Raw genomic sequence first — 21,878 nt, 5'->3', positions numbered from 1 at the left:
CTCACTCATTTACCTCTCCTGCCATTACTCCCGCGGGGGAGTAATGGCAGGAGAGAGGGCACGCCCTCAACTCCTGCCTGTGGCTTCCAGCAGCATCTGGTGGGCCACTGTGAGAAACAGGATGCTGGACTAGATGGGCCTTGGGCCTGATCCAGCAGGGCTGTTCTTATGTTCTGGGTATGGTGGTATTATTAAATAATAATAATGATAATAACAACATCGCACACACTGAAGTTAAAAGAAAAATTGGAAGTGAATACATCAGGAGAGTTAGAATAATCCTCAAGTCCAAACTCAATGGCGGGAACACCATACAAGCCATAAACACCTGGGTTATACCTGTGATCAGAAACACTGCAGGAATAATAGACTGGACCCAGGCAGAGCTAGAGATGCTAGACCGTAAGACCAGGAAAAGAATGACCATCAGTCATGCTCTGCACCCCCGCAGTGATGTAGATAGGGTATACCTCCCTCGCAGCTCAGGTGGAAGAGGAATGCTGCAAGTCCATCAAACAGTAAAGGAGGAGAAAAGAGGCCTTGAAGAATATATCAAGGACAGTGAAGAAGATGCACTTCAAATGGTCAATAACGAGAAATTATTCAACACCAATGAAACAAAGCAGGCCTACAAGAAGGAACAAAAGAACCAAGCAGAAAAATGGAAAAATAAGCCCCTGCATGGTCAATATTTGCACAATATAAGTGGAAAATCAGACATCACCAAGACCTGGCAATGGCTTAAGAATGGTTACTTGAAGAAAGAAACAGAGGGTTTAATACTGGCTGCGCAGGAACAGGCACTTAGAACAAATGCAATAAGAGCAAAAGTCAAAAAATCCACAACAAACAGCAAGTGCCGCCTTTGAAGCAGATGAAACAGTGGACCACCTAATCAGCTGTTGTAAAAAGATCGCACAGACTGGCTACAAAAAAAGGCATGGCAAGGTAGCAGGGATGATACACTGGAACATCTGCAAAACATCTACACTGGAACATCTGCAAAAAATACAAGCTACCTGTAGCCAAAAATTGGTGGGACCATAAAATTGAAAAAGTTGAAGAAAAGGAAGATGTAAAAATATTATGGGACTTCTGACTACAAACAGACAAACATCTGCCACACAATACACCAGATATAACTGTAGTCGAGAAGAAAGAAAAACAAGTCAAAATAATCGACATAGCAATACCAGGGGATAGCAGAATAGAAGAAAAAGAAATAGAAAAAATCACCAAATACAAAGATCTACAAATTGAAATTGAAAGGCTGTGGCAGAAAAAGACCAAAATAATCCCAGTGGTAATTGGCGCCCTGGGTGCAGTCCCAAAAGACCTTGAAGAGCACCTCAACACCATAGGGGCCACAGAAATCACCATCAGCCAATTACAAAAAGCAGCTTTACTGGGAACAGCCTATATTCTGTGACGATATCTATAACAATTGACAATAAAATTCAGCCATCCCAGGTCCTTTGGAAGGACTTGATGTCTGGATAAAACAAACCAGTCAATAACACCTGTCTGACTGTGTAAACAAGAAATAATAATAATTCAATTTCTACACCACCCTTCCAAAAATGGCTCAGGGAGGTTTGCACAGAGAAATAATACATAAATAAGATGGATCCCTGTCCCCAAAGGGCTCACAATCTAAAAAGAAACATAAGATAGACGCCAGCAACAGTCATTGAAGGTACTGTGCTGGGGCTGGATAGGGCCAGTTACTCTCCCCCTGCTAAATAAAGAGAATCACCACATTAAAAGGTGCCTCTTTGCCAAGTTAGCAGGGGTATGGACCGGGCCCACAGGAAGCAGCAGTGCCAAGGCAGGGCCCACTGAGGGAGTCTTACAAGCCCCCCCCCCTCAAAACATGGGACCATCCCTGAAGTCAAGATGATGTTTCTGTTCTGCCTTGAAAAAAAAAAAAGGTTAGCTTAGTGGGCTTCTTGTTCTGATTTCCACCCACCCCCACCCCCGGCCCCGCCAACTTCCCATTATAAATCCCCTGTTATCATCAGTATGAGCTTAGTTTAGAAAATCAAAGCAGCTAAGTCTGAAAAGAAACTTGAAAATGGAGGGCTGCTGCAGGAAGCTCAGAGGAAAAGCCGCTTGTTCTGGGCAGACAAAGGTGGCCAGGCGGGGAGAGAGAGAACGCAGGAGGATTCCAAGAGAGCATAAAGGCCAGCCGTGTGAGCAAAATGGGTTAACTGCATGGTGAGAGAGGAGAGAAGCGGGGGTGGGGTGAGGGGTGGGGGGCGGCGGCACTGGGGGATGGCCCTGGAAACAAAGACAAGGAGATTGCATGTAATGCGCGAAGCGCTGCTGCGGTGCCAGGAAAGTGGCTCAGAGGAGAAGGGCACACGGTCAGAATGACAAGCGTAAAAGATGGTTTTGGCAGCCATTTGGATGGGCTCCGAAGGGGGCAAGGCAGGAATCACAAAAAGGCTGGGGGGAAGGTGATCCAGGCAGGCCGAGGCACAATCACAGACAAGGCTCTTCTGTGCAGATGGAGGGGGTGGGGTGTTTGTCAGCCTCAGAGAGGTGAAGCCAAGAGGATTAAGATCAAGAGGTTTCAAGCGAGGCTAAGAGTGCATGGGAGGTGGGGGGAGGGGAGATGCCTCCGTGTTATACAAGGAGAGAAGCAAGAGGGTTGGACTGAGTTTCCTTCCCCTTGCTATGTTTTCCAGATCCGGGATGACACCTAGGCCTCGATATTACGAAAAAGGAGTTGTAATGTTGTTGTGAGAGACAGTGGCACCTAGCTGGCTGGTTATTCTTTTGTCATTGTAAGCTGAAAACTGGGTAATGCACGTGGGCAAAGTGAGGTTTGCTAATGACCCCAAACAATCCTAGATGGCCCTCATCCCAGAGGCCACCATTGACAAAGGTACACATTTCCCACTTTCTTGGAGAGACTCAGGGGATAGTGTAGGGCAACTTCATCCCTCCACTTTTTGTTCCCTCCCTTGATAGGTTTGTGCATTGGTAAGGATAAATGAAGGACAGGCAAGCTGAGTAGAGGGGAGAGACAGTGGCTGACATCTAGAGCAAGACACCACGGATATGTCATGAAGACGTGTCCATGCTGCAGGACGCTTTCCCAGCACCACTGTGCCAGCATGAAGTAGGGGAACAAGTTTCAACACTGCATTGCCTCCAGAAGTGTCTTGTGCCACCAAAGAGATGTCCCAGAGGGTCATCCAGACCTCAGGGAGATACCTTTGGGTGACACAGGGCATTTCTTGAGGCAGCGCAAATAATCAAATTCACTCCCTCCAGCCACACAATCAATACTGTACAGCTAGGAAAGCTTCACACAACATAGACGTGTCTTCGTGGTGCAACCACAGTACCCTGCTCTGGATGTGGCCACTGTCTCTTGCCTCTAGCCAGCTTGCCTGCCTAGTCTTTTACAAGGTAGCAATAGCAATAGCAATAGCACTCTCTAAGCGGTTTACAATGATTTTAGCATATTGCCCCCAACATTCTGGGTACTCATTTTACCGACCTCGGAAGGATGGAAGGCTGAGTCAACCTTGAGCCCCTGGTCAGGATCGAACTTGTAACCTTCTGGTTACAGGGCAGCAGTTTTACCACTGCGCCACCAGGGGCTCATATTTAGGAGGAGGAATAGCTCATATTTAGGTAGGAGGAAAAGCCATCCTACACAGCTGCCACCTCACACACAACCATTCTTCCCACCTCCTACCTTAATGTTTGCAAGCTCACAACCAGAAATTGGGGGTGTGCCCGGCTTTCCAGGTTGGGTGCTTCTCATACCCAGCTGGTGGACAGGGTACACATACGGACAATGCTGAGAGAGAAAAAGAGCCCTTTGGAAATGACATCTCAAGGTGGCCAGTGACTTTGCTTGGACTCTCTGTCCTTTCCCAATCACGGTGCTTTGGGGGAGGGCTGTAGAAATATGTCAAACTCTGTTTGCTCAACCAAAGTGCCTTTTTTGAGTTTCTATGTCTCCAAATAATGCTTTCAGAAGAGGCTACCAATTCCCTGCTATTCTCATCCCACTGCTGAATAACACAAACATGAATTATATGGGTGTTTCCCTCCAAAATGTTTGTTTTTAGGACTCCCTGAACCTAATTATTTGAAATTCTGGAGGCTTCCCTGCCCTACATCATCAGATACATGAAGTGCTATCCCTGTCGAAAGATGTAGATATCTATGCCATTAAATGCAAGAGGTATAGTCAGTCACGTTTCTATGTTGAGCTCAAATGTATACTTGATAGTCTACAACCCTACAACAGTAGTACAGTAATCATCTTCCTGGCTTTGCTGTACTCATTTAATACCTTTTAGCGGCAGGTGATGTGAGAGAGAAAACCTTGGTCTTGACCAGTGTTCTTGCTAAATTTTTTGGTATAAAAATATGTTAAATAAATAAATAAATAAATAAATCTGTGTGAGCAATGAGTTTTGTTCTGTGCGGCAGTATCAAGTTAGTGTGTGTGCACCTGCATTCAGTGTGGATACTACCTGAGGCGGGATCTAAAATTAACTGAGTGGACATTTTAATTTAAAAAAAAAGTGTGAGCACACGTACACGACTTGGAGGGAACACTGATCTTGACTGAGTTTCAGATAGAATAAAACTTGCTGAGAAACTGATTTACATCTGTTCGTCTTCTAGGTTCCACAAAATACTTTTTTTCTGGGCAAGCCATGATAAACTGCTGTGTATGAGGTAGGCAAAATTGAAGTTTGTCTAGGGGACAGAGTTGATCTGCCTCATTGGCTGAGATCAGGAGAGGAGGATGTATAGGGTACACACCCTTTAGCAATCTATCTGTCCCCACAGCCTTATGTTAGATTGGATGGAAGCTGGTGGCCACTTTCTTACTTTTAGCCTAACACCAATGTCCTTGGTGTTGCCTATTCCTGATAGTACAGAGATGGGCATGCCAAAGTCCAGGGGCATCAAGGCACTCCCTTGTCCCCCATGGGACTCCCCTTGCCCCCTGCATGCTCACTGGTTGGAACAGATGGACGTGTGGCCTCACAAGGTTGTTTTGAAGATAAAATGGGAAAAGTCCACATACACCACTCTTTAGCTCCCTTGAGGATGCGTGGGATACAGTTGAAACAACAAGTAGTAGTGTCATCCAATTAAAGAGATTACTACTACTACTACTACCACTACACCACAACTTTTCAACAGTAGTAGTAGTAAAGGGACAGTAGGAGTCATAGTAATAGTAGTAGTAGTAAAGATATCTTATTCATCAAATCAATATTTATTTATTTAACATATGTATATACCACCCAAAAGTTATGTCTCTGGGTAGTTTACAATATAGTTGTTTAATAAATTAATTGATCTATTACATCCACATCAATATGCAGATGAGAAAAAAATAGGTTTGAACTGAACAAACATACTTTATTTTTTAGGTGATGCACTCATGTATCCTAGCAAAGCATCGTATCAGAAGAGGCATTTTGTCTCCTTTCTCACAGAGGAGGGATGATGATATCTTCTAAGATGACATTTGGAACATGTGCTAAAAAATAATTAATAGCATTAATTAAACCTGCTGACTGATTAATTGGGGGTTCCCTTTTAAACAATCAAAATGTTTTAATTGACTAATCTTAGTGATTAACTGCCTAAAGGTTGCAACCCTATTAAAAACAAATGCATAATAACATACTAAACAAATCCATATTACAAATCCATAATAACAGGTCTTCAGTGCTTAAACCTGTCTCTGACTCAGTTCAGGTACTAATATGGGTGAAAACGTGAAGGAGGTGGCCTCAAGCAGAATCAGAAGGGGCATGTCCCTGAAAACCAGGTGTAAGGGAACATCAATAGGAGGGGGCAGTTGCCCTCTTTCCTCCACTTGCGGTCTTCCCTAATGTACCTGGTTGGCTACTGCATGAAGCAGGACGCTGGACTAGATGGGCCTTTGGCCTGACCCAGCAGGGCTTTTCTCAGGGCGTGATTACTATTAGGCAAGGGGAGGCGGCTGCCTGGGGGCCCCCACGCCTCAAGGCCCCCCCCCGAGGCAAGTCACATGTGAAGTGTGTGTGTGTGTGTGTGTGTGTGTGTGTGTGTATCAGCGAGGGGCCCATTTTAAAATTTTGTCTCTGGGCCCACTCCAGCCTTGTTACGCCCCTGTTTCTCATGTTCTTAGACCTTTCTCTTTGCTGCTCAAGGCAGCAATGAGCCAGTGTGGTGTAGTAGTTACAGTGTTGGACTAGGACCAGAGAGACCTGAGTTCAAATCTCCATTCAGCCATGAAACTCACTGGGTGACTCTGGGCCAGTCACTTCTCTCTTGGCCTAACCTAGGAGAGGAGAGCTGGTCTTGTGGTAGCAAGCATGACTTGTCCCCTTAGCTAAGCAGGGTCCGCTCTGTTTGGATATGAATGGGAGACTTGATGTGTGAGCACTGTGAGATATTTCCCTCAAGGGATGGAGCTGCACCAGGAAGAGCAGAAGGTTCCAAGTTCCCTCCTTGGCTTCTCCAAAATAGGGCTGAGAGAGATTCCTGCCTGCAACCGTGGAGAAGCCACTGCCAGTTTGTGAAGACAATACTGAGCTAGATAGACCAGTGGTATATGGCAGCTTCCTATGTTCCTATGTACCTCACAGGGTTGTTGTGAGGATAAACATAACCATGTACACTCTGAGCTCCTTGGAGGAAGAGCAGGATAGAAATTCAAAAATAAATAAAGGCTTCTGGACATCTTTATAGGCCTAGATAGGCTGAGTCAATCAATTTGCTTTCACTCTCCCCTTCTCATGACATTCTATTGATGGTGGCTCAAAATTTATGTAATGGTAGCCAAAATGATGGTGTTGCTGTGTTGTGTAAGCAGGCAAATCTGAACAGGTGGCAACCCTGCAGGACAGGGTGTGCTTTTTAGCATGTACTCTTGCCTTGATGGTGACCTTCTGCTTCACAGCTGGAAATAAGTATTGCCTGATAAGTAGAGACCTGTTGTAATCGGACTTCTGTTGCTCTCCGTGGCAGTGGCACAAGAGCAGATTCTGCTGTATAATTTGCATATATTTTAATTTAATGAGCATCACTAACAATCAAATGTCAATAATTTGATAGTAACTTGCAAAAATAAAAATATATCCAGGGACCAGAAAGATATGGAGAGGAAAGACCACACTCAGCACAAATGCTCACTATGCTACATTAAACATTATTTGAACAAAAAATATTGTTTATTTGACTGGAATTCATTTCAAAGTGTGGTGTCTCCACCATACCTCACACTTTACGCTCCCAGATAAAGGATAGCTTGCAATAACTTATTGGCTTTTGTGAGTGTAACTTGAAATGAATTATCACAAGCAACCTTTTAACCAGGAAACTTATCATGGGTGCATTCTCCACTAGATTAAATATGTCCTGATTTAGGTGAATGCTTGTAATAAATTTAAAAGTCTTCTTTCATAGTGCAAGAATTTCTTTCTTGCACAAGGGAATTCTGCAAATGTCACTCTAGAAGAATTGAGCAAGAGAGAATTCAGCCCTACCCATAGGCATGCTGGAACCAGGTTAGGAAGATAGGAAGCTGTCTTCTACGGAGTCAGAGACCACTGGTCCATCTAGCTCAGTATTGTCTACACAGACTGGCAACGGCCTCTCTAAAGTTGCAGGCAGGAGTCTCCCTCAGCCCTATCTTGGAGATGCCAGGGAGGGAACTTGGAACCTTCTTCTCTTCCCAGAGCAGTTCCATCCCCTGAGGGGAATATCTTACAGTACTCACAAATGTAGCCTAGTCCCCCTCAGGGCAGGGTGTAAGATGGTTCAGGACCAGGGTAATTTAAGAACTGCCATGTAATTCCCCCTGCCCACTGATGTCTTCCTTGGAGGCCTAGCTCTGCCCACCCCTATTAGAAGGACAAGAGGCTGGATCTTCCTGGTGCAGTGCCAAGCCTTTGGGGCTTCCTGATCCAGGAAACCTATCTGCCCTGCCCCCAACCCCGCCCTTGGCATTCCAACCCTTAGCGAAAACTATCCTGATCCATAGTGCCTTTGCTATTGGTTAGTTGTTCCCTCCTTGGTATGCTCGCTGCTCAATTATTCATGGTTTAATTTTTACCTGGATTGTTGTCTTGCTTTGTTTTCAGTTTGGCTGGGTTTTTAAAATTGCATTATTGTACATTAATTTAATTTTCTAGGCTGTAAGCTGCTTTGAGGAGCCTATACCTTTAAGTATAATTAATGAAGTACTGTACCTTGAGGTGGCATTTTCTCTCTTCTTGGGCAGAGTGGAATGGAACCAGGTAGCTCTTCCTCCCCCAGCCTCCTTTCATAGTTGCAAGGAAACCAGAATCTATACGCATCTGGGGAAATGGGGCGGATGCAAAATTAAAGAAGAGAAAGGAGGATAGCTAGAGCTGGGGGAATCGTTTCCTTACCCTACAAGGCTTTGCACCTTCCAGTCTGGACCACAGGCCTCAAACACAGTAAAACCCTAACTGGGGTCTATAAAATTCTGTTCATATGGTCATTCTTCCTCTCAAAGCAGGGGTTCTTGGGTCTCCGGATGTGGTTGGACTACAACTCTCATCATCCACTGCCACAGTGGCCAGACTTTGGTTATCGTGGCTGGGGGTGATGGGAGTTGTAGTCCAACATCATCTGGGGACTCAAGCTTGAGAACCCCTAACATCAAGGAATAGTTCCACACTATACTGTGTCGCTTGTTATTTATCACCGTGGCCCAAATTATTATTTTTAAAATGAGATTTGCCTCGTTCTGTTCATGTCCATTTCCAATGGCGTTTTTTAGGTTACCCAGAGTGGTAATGCTGGCAGAGTCGTCAGCTCTACCAGTACAAGGAAGTACACCGCCAGAACAGTGCTGTTGTCACTTGGGATTAATCATGGCCCTTGCCTCAGGAAAATCTCATCCCTGAATAGAAGCCTTCTTCAAAACAAATACATCTTGACCTTCTCCTGGTGTCCCTCGAATGCAATAGAGAATGTTTCCATTCTGTTGTGCAAGCTGATCTGAACACTGTCCTCAGCTCTGTGGCTGACTTGGGCTTTAGATTCCAGTCTAGAACTGTGCTGTTCATTTCTGGGACATGCCTGTCTGGTCACAGCCTGAGACGGGTGTTCGGAAAACATCACCCAGAGGAGAACTTGTCCCATAGCTATGGGAATTAATGGTGAGACTGGTGGGGAGAGAGGTAAGCTGGGAGAGGCTTCAAACAAAGTGGAGTGAAGAATGCAGACAAAGCGTCTCAGTTCAGGGCATTAACTCCAGCACGTCCCACCACTGGCACGTTGGGAGCTTTGAACATTTCTTTTCCCCTTTGACCTGTTTATTTGCAAGTGTTCCCATCATCTGCCAAACAGTGCTGAGGGAAAGAATGCCGAGGCTCTGGTGCCAGCATAATCAACCTGATTTCATTAACCTCCAGGGAACCGGTTTGTCAAGCGGTGGATTGAGATCTCTGAACAACACTTGTGCTGGCTGGCGTCTGACCACGGCGTGCACGTTATTGCCAGGGGTCCATGAGAAGAGGCACGCTTTGCTTAGCTGCTGGAACGGCCCGCAGCGTTTTCAACCGGCTGCCAGACACGATACTGACAGTCATCTTGGGAATAACCTGCCCACTGTGGATAATAGCTCATGCTTCTGGCCTCCCTGTATCTGAGAGCAGTAGGGGATATCTGAGGCCGGCTTTAACAGCCCGATCATATGAGCACTGCACTAAGGCAGGTCACAGGATCAAATACCAGCACGGGGCTGTTTCCTCAAGCAGACACTGGAATCTGACCCCAGCTCCAAGTGCCAGCAGAGCAGAGACAAGGAGGAGTCAGGACTGGTGATGGCCCTTTGTCATGATATCCGATGGGGTATTTATAGCCTGACAGCAGTGGACTGCACTCTGTTTCCCCTACGAGTAAGAGCAATGCGTGGCAAATGGGGCAGGGCAAGATGTCTCTTCTCCACTTTTCATTACCAAGTTGCCACTTCAGCTATGTCGCAAAAGCTACTCCTCGTAGTAGCGACCGGTGAGTGCTGCTTGGGGGGTGGGTGGGATACAGCTTTAAACGGCAGCAAGCCTGCCAGCTTGTTGGGGGTCATAATTTTTGCCGCCCGTTAATTAGCAGAGCACTAAAGAAGCTACCCACTCTCGTTACAGAGTAGAATGTAGAGTTTAGTTGTTGCAGCTACTTAGAGAAGACACATGGAGATTCTTGTAGAACTAAATACTAAGTATTTATTGGTGAAGTACACTTTGGATAGGAAAGACCTGATCCTAATCTATAAAACTACATAATGAATATTTATTTATTTATTATAAACATTTAATATACCGCCAAAGACTCCGGGCAGTGCACAAAAACATGCAAACAAGGCATTAAAAATTACATTCTAAATTAAAAACTAAAGTAACTAACAAAAAACAAATAGGTAAACTACAGGGCAAAAGCCTGGCAAAAAAGAAAAGTCTTCAATAGAAATTTGAAGATCAGTAAGGAAGGGGCTAAACGAATCTAGAGGGGAAGAGAGTTCCAAAGAAGTGAGGCAGCACCAAAAAGGCCCTTTCGCGGGTCCGAGAGCCCTGAACCTCTCGGAAATCAGGGACCAACAAGAGGGCCGTCTGAGATGATCTAACTGGACGGGATGTAACTGGATGGGAGAGGTGGGTCTGTAGGTAGAATAGGGGTGGTGGGGAGAGATGTTTCCATCTGCTCTCAAAGAGGAAAGGAAGGGATTCTGATCCTCAACAGGAAATACCTGAAGAGTCATATTGGGGGCCATAGAGCAGAGATAAAGCAGGGACAGGTAAGGAGACCCTCACTCACTGTCTCTACTCCCAGTGCCCCTAGTGGTTATTAGGATAGTTGGTGCAACAGCTTGATGCACTGGAACTCCATCTCCAACATGCCCATACCACAAATGCTCTGTGAGGCGGAGACACCCGACCCAGCATCCCGTGGGCAGGGTGCCCCACCCCTGCTGCTCAGCTGGCCTCCGCACATGCACAGAGACCATTTGAGGGTTAATATGACACAAACCTAACTCCTCAAATGGTCTCTGTGCATGTGCAGAGGCCAATTGGGCAGCAGGGTCAGGGCAACCTGCTCATGGGATGCCAGGTTGTGTGCCTCTGCCCAGTAGAGCATTGCAGGTATGGGCTGAGAGCTATTTACCTGCCCTCACCACCTGCTCTCGAGCAGCACTCACCCACTGCTACTGTTGTACCAAAGCAACGAAAACCAGTTGTTAGAATAGGCTTGTACAGTACACTTTCTGTATTCTTCCATGATCAGAAGTGATCATGAGATAACCATGCTCACCATATGCTCAGGGGTACGTTACCAACTTCTTTTTAAACTTTGCTGTAACACGAATCCCCAGCTTTTGCCAGCAGCCTACACAGGTACATAAGAACAGCCCAGCTGGATCAGGGCCAAGGCCTATCTAGTCCCGCATCCTGTCTCACACAGTGGCCCACCAGATGCCTCAGGGAAGCCCGCAGGCAAGAGGTATGTGCATGCCATCTCTCCTGCTGTTACTCCCCTGCAACTGGGATTCAGAGGCATCCTGCCTCTAAGGCTGGAAGTGGCCCATAGACTCCAGACTAGTAGCCATTGACAGACTTGTCTGCTATGAATTTGTCTAAGCCCCTTTTAAAGCCACCCAGGCTGGTGGCTATCACCACATCTTTTGGCAGAGAATTCCATAGATTAATTATGTGCTGCGTGAAGAAGTACTTAATTTTGTTGGTCCTAAATTTCCTGACCTTCAGTGGATTGGAGCATGGAAGACGAAGCCAAGCTGTGTTTCCATGGCTACGATTTGGTAGGCCAGTACAATATCTCAGACTGGACATCAGATCTCAAGGCCTCACGGCATGAACATCATGGGCCATCAGATTTCTTTGCTTTCTGAGCCTTAGTTGGAGTTGCCACACCCATCGTTATCCCTATAAACCAATGTCCCCCACCCAACAATTGAATTATTCCATGATCAGAGACGGTAAGATAAGATAGGAACATAAGAACAGGCTTGCTGGCTCAGGCCCAAGGCATTTCTAGTCCAGCATTCTCTTTCCCACAGTGGCTCAAAGTTGGTTGCTGGATAGTTCTGTCACGTCTGGTTTACCGGCATGCAAGAAGTTGATCTATATGATCACAATATCCGCAGCCAAAACCATGTTAGGACTGGCCATTGCAACCCTCCCACCCGCCACCCACATCTGACACTTCCGCTCAGGCAAGCGTGATGGAAGTTCCTCTAAAAGGTAACACTATCCACATCACTCTGGGCAGCGTACAGTTGGAACAGGAGTCGGAACTGCAACTGGTCGAGCCCCTGGCTTTTCCCTTCTGCTGCCACCCCAACAAATTCAAATGCCAATTATAACAGGTTCCATCTGGCATGGGAGCTGGAACGAGGACTTGGCATGACTCTAGCAGATGCTCTGAAGAGCAACCATGCCAACAAGTCCAGAGCGTTGCTAATCGTCGCAGCAGGTGCCAGGGTCCGGTGCCAAGGGATCATCACGCCCAGTTTATGGTGGGGTGGCTGCTTCTGTGACACTGGAGCACAGAGAGCCTCAGGGCCTTTGTTTGGGTGAGTCACTTGTATCCAAGGAAGCATGCTGAAGCGACACATGCAGCAATTAAGGGGAAGACTCTTTTTAGGGGGAGTGACCTCAGGAAAAACTTTGGGGAAGGGTGTTGCCACATAGCACTGCAGGCTTTCCGTGCGATGTCTGGCTGTGAGAGGAACAGCCAAGAGCTTGGGTGGCTCAGACATGATGAATAGCCATGCTGGGGAAAAAATCCCAGGCAACTGCTCACCCAGGTGCCTCAGAGGAAGGGATCAGTCGTTAGCATTTATATAGCGATTTTCCTAAGTGATTCAGAGACACCCCTCTCATAAATGCATTCACCAACCCTGTAAGTTAAGTCATTCTGATTACTGCCACATTTCCGATCAGTGGGCTGAAATATATAGAGAATGGCTTGTTTCTTTGCTTGTTTAATATGTATATCCTGTTTTCCCCCCTCCAAGGACCCCAGAGCAGTGTAAGTGGTTGTGTTTATCCTCACAACCACCCTGAGAGATAGGTTAGGCTGAGAGAGAAGTGACTGCCCCAAAGTCACATCTCATAACTGAATGGGGATTTGAACTTGGATCTCTCCAGTTCTAGTCCAAAATTCTAACCACTACACCATGCTGGCTTCCATCCACCAAGTAAGTTCCTGGCAAAGATCAGTTGTGAAGCAAGGAACTGCAAGCTTATGTGCCAAAATGCTGAGGGCAGATGGACTGGCCTTCTCTCACACTATGGTGTGAGATGGAGGACAAGTAATAATGGAGGGCAAGTTTATCTTGCCAAAGCCCACCAGGATCACATCCGCTGGTACTCTCTGCGCACTTGATGTTAGAGGAGACTATATTTTCAGGTATGGTATTTGTCTCAGCTCCAGTATCAAGCTTACATGACACAGTCACACCGGCTATGTCAACAGCAGTGAACCATGGTGAATCCCCTGCAGTTTGGGGTGCTTCTACCATCCCCACAAACAGGGAATTTAAACATTTTTCTTGTTGAGGTCACCATGTACACATCTTTGCAAAATGATTTTGCCCATCACATTTGTAGTACATAGCTCCAAAAGCTGGACAAGCCCTAGGCTTAGGCACACCTCCATACCTGTTGCAAGAATAATGCAGTACTGAAAACATGTCGCTAAAAGCTGTTTGCTTTACTGAAGGCTTCCTTGCCTTCTGCAATAAAGGAGCTTACATTTCCTTCTGGCTTACTACACGCATGGGCATCCAAGTCTCAGCGGCCATCACAAGTGCTTGTGCATGAGTAAGGCATCTCCCTGGCATCTCCAAGATAAGGCTGAGAGAGATTCCTGCCTGCAGCCTTGGAGAAGCTGCTGCCAGTCTGTTAAGACAATGCTGAGCTAGATAGACCAATGGTCTGACTCAGTATATGGCAGCTTCCTATGTTCCTATGTAAGGGCTTGAGCTCTGCAAATATCTATTGCTTGAGAGAGCATAAGATCTGAATGCCCTAACAATTTTTTCCTTCAGTTTGCAATCAGGAATACTGAAAACAATTTTATCTCTTATCACCAGGTCTTGTGAGGCTCCAAACTCACAATCTTGCGCTTTACTTCTTAACTGGGTAACAAAACTATCAGTTCCCTCTGCTTCAACATATTCGATCTACCAGAACTGATAACATTCAAACACTGGGTTTTTCTTTGGCTCACAATTACGTTCTAAAAGCTCTCAAGGCTTCTTCCAAGGTCTTCCTGGCAGAATCTACATGATTGATTGATTGATTGATTGACTGAAGTGCCGACAAGTCGGTGTCGACTCTTAGCAACCACATAGATAGATTCTCTACATAAACATTCTGTATGTTATATATTTCCAACGCCTTATCACCAATACAATGAAGAACTGCAATCTTATACTCTTCTGGTTTGTCCCCTGAATAATACAGACAAAACTCTTGTTCTCATCTTCTCCAATTCCCGCCCCCCACACGTTGCCAGACAAACATAACTCAAAAGGGGGCTTAAAAACTTCCATTATTATCGTGTTTCTCCAAGTTTAGGCCTCCTATGCAGAATACTTCAAGCTTGCTAAAGGTGCAAGCCAGGCCCACTTCTGACATCATGTAGTATCTTCCCCTAGGTAAGCTTGTTAGGCATACTCACAACCAGTCACTTTGTTGGCCTGACCTTGGGCAGGAAGGAGCAGGAGATAAAGTAGGTTTAGAAGCCTTCTTTATTCAGACAAGACTGCAACAAACTCTGAGCAGCTTGCACAGCACTTAGAAAACAGAAAGCTAAACCACACCCAACCAAACACAAGCTAATCCTCTACAGAGACAGGACATATATACTACACCCCTTAATCTGGATGTCAAAGGAAGTGGTGTGGCAGTGCAGTCACCAGCACCTAGACATTTGATGCTGATGTCCACTGGAAGTCCTGGTTTGACACCCAGCACTTTGCAATTCCTTGGAAGATGCTTTCAACCGGGCTGCCTGAAGGTTCCTATAGGCGTCGGCAGAATGCAAAGTAGTGTCTGGAACACATTCATTTGGACACCTTAGATGTGAAACCTTCAGACTGAATCTATTCCCCCACCCCCCCTTAGAGCACTATGAAAAGCAAGGAAGCTCAGGTGGTTTCATTTTACAGCAAGGAGACCATAGCCCAGACACAACTGGCAATAGCAGCAACAAGGGATAGCTCCTGGTTTAAATATATGAATTAGAAAACGGTAACACCTCAATAGAAATAATAAATAAGCAGTGCAGGAGAGCTAAACTTCAGGACCATTTCCCCTACAGTAAATTAGATGTAACCTCAGTTAACTTAGATCTTCTACCTGGATGCTTCCACACCAGGGATAGGCGACCTTGGTCCTCCAGCTGTTGTTGAACTACAACTCCCATCATCCCAAGCCACTGGGGATGATGGGAGTTGTAGTTCGACAACAGCTGGAGGACCAAGGTTGCCGATCCGTGTTCTGCATTATGGATGTGCACTTTGCAATCCCTGTTAACACACAATTCTCTGCCTGATGTCTGCTTTCAAACAGCCTGCTTCCATCCCCATTATATACAGGATGGATGTCTCCCAAAGGGTCCAGTCCAACCATGCTGTACTGTGTATGGCTCTGTAATCACCGGCTCTTGCCAACTTGTGTCTAGTCCCAGTCATCAGAAAACAATGTCTTTCTTGGCTTCTTCCCTGGCCCATAAGTCACAGCTGCAAGTCCATGTGCTGAGCCAATTTCATGCTTAGTATAATTCTATTGTTTTAGCCTACTTCGAGAGAACACCCAAGGGGCAGATCTGACCCATTGTCTCTTTCATGTTTATGACACATTACGTGGCATGTGAACTAACTGAGGCAGCTGGCCTGATGTGTCATTACGACACAAGGAAATTAAAGCTGGGGAAATTTATGAAGTGCTGAGCCTGTCTAGAGATGAGCTTCCCAACTCTGGCTGCTAGCACAATAGTGCACAAAGAGTATAAAAACGGACTGTGCACAGTTAAGCTAGCTGCCAAAGTGATACCGTGCAAGAACCACCCAGGAAATTGAGCTGCCAGTCGGCTAACCCATGTGGTTTCCCAGAGTGCTTCCTGCCATTTATTTATTTAAAATCTTTGCTTCCTGCCTTTCTGTGTTCAATTCCAAAATGCCCAAGGCAATTCACACTGCAAAATGTAAACCGGTCGTGTAAAAATGGAAGTAAAGCAATCAATCATAACAAATAAAAACAGGGAGATAATAAACCACAAACCATCAGCTTATTGAAACAGGAATTTTTTTCAGCTGGTGCAGAGATTCTCACACTTTTTAATACTGTGACTCCGTAAATCAAGTTAATAAATAAGGCACACCTACTTTTTCACTGAGAAGAATAAGCTTGCTTACTCCTACTTAGTTTTTCAAACCTGGGCTTTATGTTTGGGACTGCCAACCTAATTTTGGACTCCAAGTTTATTTTTTGATCACTATTTCCTCTTTATAGTGGCAACTGCGAAAAACTCTGATTCACACAAGTATGATTCACATAAGTATGATGTGAAGAGAATCAGTATTTTCTGAGCTTTCTCACTTAATTCTATGGACTTCACCTCTATAGGATTGCTCCTTCTACAAATATTTATATACCACTTTCCAAGCATTCTCAAAGGAGTTTACATATTTAAAAAATAATAATTCCCTTTCCCCAAAGGGCTCGTAATCTAAAAAGAAACATAAGGTAGGCACCAGCAACAGCCACTGGAAAAACATTGTGCTCGGGTTGAGTGGGGCCAATTGCTCTTCCCTTGCAAAATATATTTATTTTATTTTATTTTATTTTATTTTATTTAACATATTGTTAGAAGGGAAATTACTCCCTGTATCCTGCTCATCTCTTGGTTAGGTGTTTCACCGGACACCAGTATCAAAGTTTCAAACAAAGCTTTATTTCAGTGCTGGCAAAAGCTTTGGGGTGCAGCCACCTGCCCAGTCTGGCAGGGCATCCCCTTTTTATACCCTTGAGTAAACAACTTTCGCACCTGTGCATCGTTTACAAGCTGAAGTGTTACTTTAACCTCAAAGGTGCCGATTTGCCTATGAGTGTTATATTTCCCATTTACACTCTCAAGACATCTGGTTTGTGTCCTTGGTTTCCCCTCCCTGTTGAGACATACTTTTAAGCAGTGCCATCATAAAATATCCTCAGGGCATGGGAATATCTACCAACAGCCACAAGCTTCATTGATAAGGCATGTATCATAGTTAGCTAAGTGCTGCGCAAACCAACCGTGCTTTTTGGCTGAGAGCTATTGTGAATAATATTCCAACAATATATATATTTAACATATGTATATACTGCCCAAAACTTATGTCTCTGAGTGGTTTACAATGAAAACAATACAAATTTAAACAAAATTAAAACATTAACGCATTAACAATTTAAAATTTAACACAACGTTAAAAGCTGCTAAAAACTGTTTAAAAACCGGACATCTAATTAAAAGCTTGGGCAAACAAAGTTGTCTTGACTGCCTTTTAAAAAGTTGTCAGAGATGGGGAAGCTTTTATTTCAGCAGGGAGCACATTCCAAAGCCTCAGGGCAGCAACAGAGAAAGCCTGTCCCTTAGTAGCCACAAGATGAGCTCGTGGCAACTGCAGACTAACCTCTCCAGATGATCTCAATAGGCGGTGAGGCTCATGGTGCATTAGACATTCTCTTAAATAGCCAGGGCCTAAGCTGTTTAGGGATTTATAGGTTATAACCAGCACCTTGTATTTTGCCCAGAAACTTATCGGCAGCCAGTGTAGCTCTTTCAAAACAGGAGTAATATGGTCTCTCTGAGATGACCCAGAGCCCAACCTGGCTGCCACATACTGTACCAACTGCAGTTTCCAGACTATGTACAAGGGCAGTCTAGAGGTTACCAGCATATGTACCACTGTTCTGAAGTCGTTTATCTCAAGAAATGGATGCAGCTGGAGTATCAGTCTAAGTGGATAGAAAGTACCTCTGGCCACTGCCTCAACCTGGGACACCAGGGAGAGGTTTGGATCCAGAAGCCTTCCCCGACTGTGGACCTGTTAATTCTGGGGAAGTGTGACCACATCCAGAACTGGCAGATCAAAATCGTGTCCCAAGTTCCGACCCCATAGAATAGGCACCTCCATCTTATCTGGATTCAGTCTCCATTTGTTATTCTTCATCCAGCCCATCACCGTCTTCAGGCAGGCATTTAAGAAGGTTATGCCTTCTGCTGATGATGTTGGCCTGGAGAAATAGATTTGGGTATCATCAGCATACTGATAACACCCTGCACCAAATCTCATGATGATCTCTCCCTGTGGTTTCATATTAATGTTAAACAACATTGAAGATGATATGGAACCCTGAGGGACAGTATACGAAAGTTCAGTTTTTGAAGAGCAACAGTCTTCAAGTGAAACCATCTGGAATCTTCCCAAGAGGTAGGAACATAGGAAGCTGCCATATACTGAGTTCAGACCATAGGTCCATCTCGCTCAGTATTGTCTACACAGACTGGCAGTGGCTTCTCCAAGGTTGCAGGCAGGAGTCTCTCTCAGCCCTATCTTGGAGATGCCACGGAAGGAACTTGGAGCCTAGATGTTCTTCCCAGAGCGGCTCCATCCCCTCAGGGGAATATCTCACAGAGCTCACACTTCCAGTCTCCCTTTCGTATGCAACCAGGGCGGATCCTGCTTAGCTTAAGGGGACAAGTCATGCTTGCTACCACAAGACCAGCTGTCTTCCCAAAGAGAGTAGGAGTGTAACTACTGCAAAGCAATGCCTCCCACCCCCAACCCCCTCAGATGCTCCAGAAAAATACTATGGTCAATAGTATCGAAAGCTACCTAGATATCCAAAAGGACCAACAAAGTCACACTCCCTCTGCTATTTCCCAACTGGAGATCATCCATCAGGCTGACCAAGGAAGTCTCCACCCCATAGCCCGCCCAGAAGCCAATTTGAAATGGGTCTAGATAATCAGTTTCCTCCAAGACTGCCAGGAGCTGGGAGGCCAACACCCTCTCAATTGCCTTGTCCAGCCATGGAAGATTGTTTCATGTATTGTAATGTAAACCGCCCAGAGATGCAAGTTTTGGGCGGTATAGAAATATTTTATTTAAACAAACAAACAAGCAAACAAACAAACAAACAAACAAATGGTTGGAGACAGGCCTACATCTGCTTAACTCTCAGGAATCCAAAGCAGGATTCTTCAGAAGAGCTCTAATAATTGCCTCCTTAAGACAAGGAGTCATCCTGCCCTCCTTCATAGAAGCTTTTATAATACCTACCAGGGCCTCTACAACAAACCCTCTGTCTGATAGTATAAGCCATGTCAAGGGTCGAGAAAACAGATGGTAGGGTGCACTGCTCTAAGCAGCTTGTCCACATCCTCAGGAGTCACAAACTGAAACTGATCCAGCCTAACCACATAAGAGGAGTCTCTGGACACCTCCACATCAGACACTACAGTAATTGTGGGGTCTGGATCTAAGTCGGCCCAAATATGAGAAATTTTATCCACAAAGGACTCATTAATAATGTCACAGCAGGTAATGGATGGTTCTGAATTCTAATTCAAGGGAGCAGGGACATGCACTAGCCCTCTCACAACCCAGAACAACTCCACTGGGTTTGAGCTTATGGATGCAATTCGGGCAGTAAAGAATCACTTCTTTGTTGCACATATTGCCTAGGCATAGATCTTCAAATGTGCACTATGTTGCAATCTGTCAGATTCGAGTTCACTCTTTCTCCACTTATGCTTGAGTCATCTAACTTGCCACTTCAGCCCCCATAGATCTTCTGTATACCAAGGGGCCAATTTTGATGTGGGTCCGAGAGGACGCTTAGGAGCGATCATGTCTACTGCCCTGGTGAGTTTGTTGTTCCAATTCTCCACCAGGGCATCAACAGGATCACAGCAGAGCCAACACCAAATCCTTCCACGGCTTCTTGGAATCCTACTGGATCCAATAACCTTCTCAAGTGGACCATACTAATAGGCCCCTCACCTCTGCGGAGGTGGGACATGATTGTGAGTCCAACCTTAACCAGATTGTGGTCCATACATGACAATGGGGAAACCACAGGAGACACCACCCACAGAACACCACCCTGATCAGAGTGAAAGACCAGATCAAGCATGTGACCAGCAATGTGCATTAGTCCTGAGATGGCTTAGTAAAGGCCCATAATTGTCATGGCTCCTATGAACTCCTGAGCTGCCCTGAACAAAATGGTCCCAAAGTGAGCATTGAAGTTCCACACCACCACAAGCCTGTAGGACTCCAACGCTAAGTCCAAGACCAAGCTCAGTTAGGGACTCCGTTGGGCAGCAGGGTGATTGGTACACTAACAGAAGTCCCAGCCTATCCCTGGTCCCCAAACTTAAGTACACACATTCAATATGGTCCCACGAATCTCAGCATATCCTTGCTTCAAAGAACCCAAGATCTGAACTCAAGGGTTCAACTGAGGTTCAGATCTCAAGTTCTTTGAAGCAAATAGGTTAGGAGAGGCCGAGATTGCTTGGATCACACGTCACAAACAATCTTGGCCTATCCTAATCTAGAAAGGAAGTAGAGGCTCTCATGGAGATGGGGGACGGGGCAGGGAATTGGGCGAATGGGGGAACCCTGCAGAAATGCTTCTCCCACATCCACTTCTGAACAGCATTGAGGTGTGCTTAGAACTCTGCAGCAGCCCCAGGGCAGAGCATTACAGCAATGGTAAGCTGCACATCATATCAGCCCTTAAAAACAATTATCCTGGATACATTTTCCCCTCTCATTTTTATTGGAGCCTTATGAAAATATATACATGGGGTGGGTTCATGGGTAATACCTGAGGATCGAGGGGATCCATAGATGCAAAAAGTTTAAGAACCGCTGCTTTAATTGGTTTAAAATTCCAGCCACGTGGGAGCCAAATGTAGATTGGGACCATGATGTGGAAGGAGGAGGTTTAACTCCCCCGCACCCCGTGCTTCAGCTGTACAATTGCTAATGGGCAGAATCAAGCAAAAATAAATTGAAAAGACTCAAGAAGTCATAGAACTTAGTGGGGGAGGGATCTGTATGAAGCTATTCGTGGCAATGTGCGAAGATTTGAGGTTTTAAATATAGAAGAAAGATTGGATTTTCCCCCACCCACCCCTTTAAAAAATACCTGTGTATTATAACAGGAGACAACTGAACGAACTGCCAGGAAAATGAAATTCAAATGGGGAAGCAACATTATGGCAATAAATCCCTGTGGGCTCACAAGGTGTGGGTGAGTGCAATTTTCATACTGAGAGAGCAGAAGAGCGGATCTATATCGGGAAACCAGCCTCTCAGTGGGGGTCAGAGTCGTAGGAAGTCTGCTGCAGCTTCTGCCCCTTTCTTGGCTGCGTTTCCCTCTGCTGTCCTCCTGTTCATTGACAAATTTAGAGACTGGCACATGGTGATGGAAATTATGCCAACCTACATTGGCTTATTAAATGGGTGTTGGCAATGAGACTCAGTGACCGGTCTGTAAAAAGAATAGTAGGCAACAAAAGCAGACAAGACGGAACAACTCCTGTACTTTTCTTTTTGAGTCCATTGTACTTCACCTTGCCTTATGCCCACACAAGGATTCCCAAGGAGAGTGTCTTCCTATAGGGATCAATTGAATGTCTTTATACTGAATCAGTGTTGATACACTTCTTAGCCCACAACTGGCAGTGGGCCACCAGTGGAAGCCAGTACAGATCTCATTCTCACTTCTCCCACCCTGTCCCAGCTGCTTCACTCTCCCTCACTGTGACTAGCCACAGTGCTAACCCTGTGC

At 45.4% G+C, this 21,878-nt stretch overlaps 1 long non-coding RNA gene across 1 annotated transcript in view; it reads right to left on the bottom strand.

Moving 5' to 3' along the window:
* Positions 1-5,392: 5,392 nt before the first annotated feature.
* Positions 5,393-21,878, bottom strand: part of LOC128351178 (uncharacterized) — an 88,929-nt gene continuing 72,443 nt past the window's right edge. Inside the window, exons 4-5 of the long non-coding RNA XR_008319625.1 lie at positions 8,229-8,336; positions 5,393-5,527 (exon numbers count right to left, since the gene is read on the bottom strand). This is a non-coding gene — a long non-coding RNA (uncharacterized LOC128351178). The remainder of the gene's footprint in view (positions 5,528-8,228; positions 8,337-21,878) is intronic.

Source organism: Hemicordylus capensis, chromosome 3, assembly GCF_027244095.1.
Source record: "Hemicordylus capensis ecotype Gifberg chromosome 3, rHemCap1.1.pri, whole genome shotgun sequence".
Lineage (NCBI taxonomy): Eukaryota > Metazoa > Chordata > Lepidosauria > Squamata > Cordylidae > Hemicordylus > Hemicordylus capensis.
The sequence above is the reverse complement of the archived record's forward strand: the minus strand, read 5'-3'. Positions and strand labels throughout refer to the sequence as shown.